We start from the raw sequence: 7,897 nt of genomic DNA, 5'->3' as shown, positions 1-7,897 counted from the left end.
ATTCAGTTCAGAAGAAAATGGTCTAGATCAACCATGTGGACCGTGGAGGAACAGAGTCCTTGGAATTAGCTACAGAAAAGACATCATGCAACAAAAAGCGTCAATTGAGGTGGGTGGACATCTGTTAAACGCTTATATACGCATTAGAGATTATTTTTAAAATATAATCAATTAACTGTTGAAATCCTCAATCGCTACCTAATTACATTGCACCCACCTAAGGTAACGTTCAGCAATCTTAATAAAAATATTTTATAAAATATTAAAATATTTTTGAAACATTTGAGATATTTCAAAAAACTCTCAAAACTTTAAGAATATTTAAACTTTTAGAAAGATACTTATCTTCCAGTACTTGTTTCAGAGAACACTAATTGATTGCTCTGAAATGGTTGTTTAAGTCTTGCATGGGTTTCTGGGGTGGAAATTTTTAGGGTGGAAAATGTTTCCAACTCCTATGAGAACAGCATAGTTCGCTTAAGTTAAAAACATATTACAATACTAGGCTGGATTCGAACCAGTTTCCTGGAAAATCACATCATTAAATCACACGGCATCTTGATTTTTCTCCAGTTGAGAACAAAATCGACATAATTTAATACATCGCAGAACTGTGAGAAGTAAAATATCATATTATTTCTATATTATACGGTGTACTTGAAAATATGTTACACCACAACAGGAGAAATAACTGTGAAAGATATTTATTTAATAAATATTTAAGTCAAAAATGAATATCCCACCGACCAACCCGATCATCATTATGCAAGTGGAAGCCTAAGTACTTTTCATTCCTTCCATCAACCAAGCACCGCAGCTACCACGATCCCCCTCTCCACCTACGGCACGGCATTTTCAGAAACCTCCACCAACCGCTGTTACACGCTGTCGTTGTGAATTGAGTGCTGCTCAGACTCACAGCCCGAGCAAACATCCTTGGCAAGCACTACCCTCCTACCGTCATTACCAGGAATTCTCAACCTCGACCTCCAACCTTTCCTCAACAACAAACGCTCCCAGTATATCCGAAATCGCCCCGTGACAGAAGTTCATCGAGCACTTAACTTGCACCCCCAAGCGTAATCACAAAGGCATAGCCAAGTGAATTCGCAAGGAGAGACTGAAGATGCTCATATTGTCATTAGACTATTTATAGGCGTTACTCTCATTATGATGTCATAGGATTTATTTAAAAGTAATTCCTCTCACTGTCTGTTCCTCTCAATGAATAATATATAAACAATGTTATATATTATCCATTCTTACGAATTCCCATTGTCGTTGTTTGTAATTATTTTTTAAGTGGATTTTTTCGAATGATTTCAAATTGGAATTGAATTTTATTAATAATATGTTCTTCATTTTCGTGAAGAGGAAATGAATGTATTTATTAATCAATCGAACCTACATTTTACTGGATATGTAATTCTGTTCACGAAGGGGCGTCAATTCACTCAGTTAGTGGAACAAATATCTTGCCAGAGGAATTGGACACTCGGTTGAAATATTCGCCGCTTAATTTGGCTGGTAAATTAAGATATGAGATATTTTGCTAGTAAATCATATATAGTTAGAAATTAAAATGTCGTAAGAATTTAGAGGATTAGGTGACTTGAAAAAAAAAAAAATCCTGGATTGTGATGCCAAATCTAGAGAAAATGTGATTTCTCTCATATTGCTGATATAATCCGTTTCCACATTGCTTCAATGTAAATCTTTCGTTGGATTTTCATTGGAGTTCTCCTGCATCACAGGTCTGTACTAGTACCCCATTCCCACGTATTCCTAAGAAATTCTAAAGAAGAGTGCTCAGTAACATGTCCTTTGGGTCCACATTCCATCCAATTGCACCACCATCTTGAGCCATACTCTAACTCAGTGTAACTACTTTGTCGAAACAATCTTCCTCACATTGCTTTTACACAATTATACAGCAATCACTCGATTAATGTGCCTAATGCGTTCTTTAAAACAGCCACGCGTTAATCGCAAACACACTAATCGGAGGCGCATTAAACGAGGGTATGATGTACAACCCTTTCTGACCACTTGCAACTAGAAAGAGCTGTGATAATATGTATAAGTTTCGCGAAATGTGAATTTGTGACTAATATATTTATATATGTAAAATTGGTTCGCCAGTAGTTTGCTTTTATCAAGTACTGTTACTGTGTGTGAGAATGGACTTGGCTTTTCTCTCTTACATACATTTTTCTAGTAGATACGTGTGTCTTAAATAAAAAGCTAGGTAACTCACTGGCAAATCCTTTATATCTTCATTTCTTTCTGTTTTACGCTTGACTGTACACAATACAAACTTTCGACTAGAGATTCCGAAAAAAAAAATAGTTATTGCGAGTTTCTTTTCTATCATATGTCGGAATATTGCATGTGCTCTTCAGACCTCTTTGTCTGTTTTGTGGAATAAAATAGTTTCTCTAAGAGGAAGCCCGCCATTTTCTTATGAGACCATCTAAAACTGTTCTGTTGATAACCATCATAAATGTGAAGGTATGATTCCTTTGAAAGACTGTTAAATCAAAAAAGCAGTGACGGAACAATAGTAGAAAATTTTCGTGAGGAACACAACGAGGTGTTTATCGCTACTTGAGGTAGAAAGAAAGATTGAAATATTGAAAGGCAGGTGGAGCAGTTGATATTCGACCAGAAATTATGATCTCTGTAGGTATAAAAGTTTTGCAGTAGCCAAAGTGCATAATTCCGAGGAACTGGTCAGACGATAGAATACCCGATGACTGGAATGAAGTGCTCAGAGCATCCATCTATTAAAGAAAAAAGGATTAAAGATGAACATCACAATTACTGAGAAATCCACTAAGAGTTCTAGGAAAGATTTATGCATGCATATTTGAAAAGGGGCTGAGATAGATTGTAGAAGAGAAACTTGGAAAAGAACAAGGAGAAGAAGACGAAGTACAATTCATTCATGGTTCAGGTCAAACGGAGATTTTCAAGACCACATTTTCACTTTACGAGAGATAGTTGAGAAATCATATGATGATGACAAGGATACGAAAAACTGTCAGAGAAAAACTTTTCAAAACATTACAACATTAATGGCAAGAAGAAAAATGCACATTGTCTCTATTCATCAGAGACGCAGATAATATAACCTAACAGATAAGCAGAGACGTTATGTAACCCTGCTCTTCCAGGGTTACATTACGAAAGTAGTATTAGGCCTGACATTGGAGTTATCAGAAAGGGGGGGGGGGAATGTACTGGAGGCTATTGAAAAAGTTTAGAAATGTAGGATGAAGTATTGTAAAAGGAATTAGATGATAAACATGAAAAGTGAATTCTCTACATCAGTGCTTCCCAAACTTCTGGATGTCAGGGCCCCCTTTGCAAAAATTAAAATATTTCACGCCCCCCCCCTCGAAAAAAAATCGTAACAGAGAGATATTATTATAATATTTATTGTATTTATATTCAATACAAAACATACACAGCGAATATTGCAAAAATCAAATGCATATATTACATTTTTTGCTTCTTACTGTTTGGTTCTGAAGACGATGCGGGCTGTTCTGGTAAAATATGAAATACTGTCCTTTTTTTTTTTGAGTCTGTTTCTGCTTCTTCTGGTTCTCCGCTGAAATTTTTTTTTTCTTTTTTATCAGGCACTTATCCATCTCAGGGTTAAATTTTTAACGTAGAATAGATCAAATAATAACACCACTTACCGATACCGGCACACCACAGACTGATAACATGAAATTAGTGAATATTACCTGAATAAGGGAATCCCCGGACCAGGAAATGTTTCTCTTTTGTGACTTTTCTCCCTTTACGGTAATTAAGCCTAACGCGAAACAGACAGCGAAGGCAAAGTTATTAAAACTTGCATATGATTGGTGCGGTATTAACAAAAGATCGCGCAACCGAAAGATAAAAGCATAGCTGACAATTGAGTTGAAATGCTAACTCCCTTCAACCGAATTCCATATGTGAAACTGCCGTAACATTCACTATATATATATTACTTAGTTTTAAAACTTTTAGAATTTTAACACGTTCGGTTGAATTTTATTGCTGCCTTGGGAAATCGAACTCACACACATCTAATTAATAACAATAGTTTTTAGTTAGATGCTGTGTTTGCCCATGCAACATATGGTTTTGTTTCAGTCTATACAGCATAGTTTCTGTATGAGGGGACATGAAATTCATTAATTAGTGTAATTTTATCCCAGTTGTCTCTAATTGCATTATTTGTTGAGAAATATATTACACAGACCCCTCATACCTTATTCACTGGCATAATAAAAGTACTTGTTTTTATTGCCTCTGCAGTGTAGTGTCTATTAGGGAGGGGTGTTGTTTACCACTGCAAGAGAGTTACTATCTCCCCACATGAACTTGTTTAAGCTTTTTTTCATGTGTGAAGTATATGCGAAACTTTTATTGGTAACAGAAAACTAGCTCGGATGACAGTGATAATATAAAACGAGTTTTGATATGTATATAAAGTCAATATCAACAGTCCCTGATTACGAACGCGAGACGAAAGGGACAGGAAGATTTGGAGCTTCCCTGGAGAGCTTTCGAAGTAAATACAATTAACCACTGCTTTGAAATGAAACATATGAATAAGCAATATTTACTAATATTCATTAAGCGCCGAAATACGCAGGAAGAAAAGTTTGTGAACCAACACCAATGCGTGAATTTTTCCATTAAATTATAAAAAATAACAAAAAAGAAATAATAAATAATAAAAGTTAAATACGTTTCTTTTAAAATAAAAAAAAATCAACTTAGTCTTAAAACATTTTTCATTTGTTTTCATTATTTCACGGCCCCCCTCAACAAAACCTACTGCCCCCCAAGGGGGCCGCGGCCCACAGTTTGGGAAGCGCTGCTCTACATATTGCAAAATACGTAGAGAAAGAAATATATATACTATACTACACATTTTTTTTTTTGGCTAGATGGGTGAAGCAAGAATGCTTTTCATAATCCCCGTTATCTGTAGAGGACAATGTAAGGATAGGGAGTTATTGAGCTATGAGCTCTGATCATGGCAGGAGGGTAACAGCAATAGCCGAGCATCAGTTAGAACTTCATTAGCTACAGCATTGCGATCCATTACCCTCCAAGGGTACCAATTTTAGTCGCCTCGTATGACATGTATGGGCTACAGTGGAGATATTCTTATTCCCGGCCGCCACACGGGTATATACTATACTACACGTATAGAGATTGTGAAAATTTAAATATTAACACAGAAAACCTATAATGGTGTAGCGAGAGTTATCAAAATTTAAAATACAAATTGCACTTGTTTAAATACATTTTCAATATGTGTAAAATTTATCAAATGAAATTACTATTTATAGTCATTTTAAATTTATTTTATAAAATAATAGTCGATTAAAAATATAATTCGATGTAGGTATTAATGCATTGCAATTGAGTGCGTCCAAATAGCATTCCAGACAGCTTGCTTTTTATCATTGCGAATTATATACACACACACACACACACACACACACACACACACACACACACAAAAAAACCAAACGATATCTTTATTTACCACAAATATCCTTCACTGTGAAGTTAGTCACATGATATTCGAATCGTGAGGAGACTTTTCGTCTCGAAGTATTTTGCTGTCAAGTTTCAGATTATAAAATTTGCAGATATTAAGTTGATATAGACAGGAAAAATTGATTGCAAAGCCAATATATACATTATTTCCAACACTATACTCATTAAGATCGGAACCAATTAATCTTCTTATCTGATTGGTCATCTTATAAATAAAAAATTAAACAATATTTATAATTTCATCAAAATGGTGATACTCTACCAAGTTTATTAAAATAAATGTAACATTTTTAATACTCTAAATTATTTGACTTGACATAGTATAATACACCGTTATGTTTATTACATGTCCGAATATGCCCTTTAACAATAATAGATGGTCCAGTGCTCTAGGAGGTCGCTAGTGAGTTTTCACTGATACGGTTGTGAACTTTCTTCTCTGTAGAACGTGGTAATTAAATATGATGGTTTTGAAGTGTAGCTGCTAGATTAACTAGCAGAGACGCGTTTAAAGTCATTAAATTGCGGATTATACTGTATTTAAGAACATCAGCAAAGGTAAGTGGACGGTAATTGCAACGAGGGCGATTCGTTAGGCCTAACAGCCGATAGAATCGCCATTGTTAGCATATCTATTCCAGATACATTTACTTGCGTTTATACGCAAACTGTCAATAATGAATGTGTCAGATTTGGACGCCCTCACAGATTCGCTGGACGAAGAGCCAGCGCTCATACTTGTAAATAAACTTAAAAGGAAATTTAAGCTCAAATGGCCATCAAACTTGATAGATCCTGATACAATTATAGACTCTCTAGATAAAGGATTGGCTTTCAGCTTCATAAAGAAACTCCTTAAGAAGTTCGAGCGTGAATGGCCCGGCTTCCTGAATCTTTACTCTTCACCTGAGACTGACGATGATCAAAATAAAGACACTCCTCAAATGGAGGAAAATTTAAATCCAGTCACCTCTGACTCTATTCATTCAGATCAAGGAGAGAGGCACGTGCGTAAAAAACGCAAAACTCTCGCCTCGGAGTCAGCAAACGAAAATGGCATGGATGAAGATGCCCCCAACATAGATTCCTCTGCCTCCACCAATGAAAAGGTGCACAAATAAATTACTCCACTGCCAAGAATACAGAGGAGGGCATCAAAATTCAGCCCACTACAGTGTCTGACTATAGAAATCTAACCAAGGAGTTGGACACAAGAGGTATACAATACCATACCTTCACACTTACTTCTGAGAAAAATCTTAAAGTGGTACTCCGAGGAGTATCTGAAGACATTGAAACAGCTGAAATAGCTGCTGACCTCAACATGAAAGATCTGCCTCCCATCAAAGTCAGTAGAATGTACAGATCTAACAAGACCCCTATGCCTCTAGTATTGGTAGAAATACACAACATCTATAAAGATATTTACAATTTGAAGACAATCTGTGGGCTTAAGATCTCACCAGAGCCACTTAGGAAGAGGGCCTCTTCTGGGCAATGCCATAGATGCCAAAAATTTGGTCATGCGCAGAAGTTGTGCAAAGCCCAATACAGATGTCTGAAATGTGGTGACACCCACCCCACATATACCTGCTCCAAGCCAAAAACCACCCTGGCTAAGTGTGCTAATTGTGGTGGCCCCCACCCTGCAAATTACAGAGGGTGCATATGCCACCCAAAAAACAGACAAACTGAGTTAATCAGTCAGTCTACCTTACTGTCAGAAACGAAAGCCCCAGAAGCTCAAGTTCATCAGGCTCCTATCAGCTTAAACAAGATGACAGGTGTTCACCCACCATCAACTGAATCCCCTAAGAAAATAAATCTTCAACACCAAACAAGAACATATGCTGATGTGGCCCGCCCCAAAAAAGCAATCCATGACCACAATATGGCAAATCCACATTCAAATATAACAGCCATCATCACCGCTTCTCTTCTAAATATGTTACAGGATTTGAGTAACTCAAATCCATCACTGAGCACTACAAAAAGTTTCTTGCAGCAAACACAGCTCATTTTATCTGCACTCTCCAATGCATAGGAAAACATTTACCCCAGATTCTCTAATGATTATCTCATGGAATGCCAACGGCCTTATAAATAAAATACTAGAAGTGCAGGAATTCAATGACAGATATAATCCGGATATATTATTAATTAATGAGACTCATCTAAGACCTGCTGACAGTCCTAAATTCAAAGGATATCAACTCTACAGGAATGACAGACTGGATTACAGAGGTGGTGGAACAGCCATCCTAATCAAAAACCACATCAATCATCATGCTGTAGCCATTCCTACAACCACCAATCTCGA

The sequence above is a fragment of the Typopeltis vanoorti genome, chromosome 17, assembly GCF_054136105.1.
Source record: "Typopeltis vanoorti isolate ZY-2024b chromosome 17, IOZ_Tvanoo_1.0, whole genome shotgun sequence".
NCBI lineage: Eukaryota > Metazoa > Arthropoda > Arachnida > Uropygi > Thelyphonidae > Typopeltis > Typopeltis vanoorti.
This window is presented reverse-complemented; position numbering follows the sequence as displayed.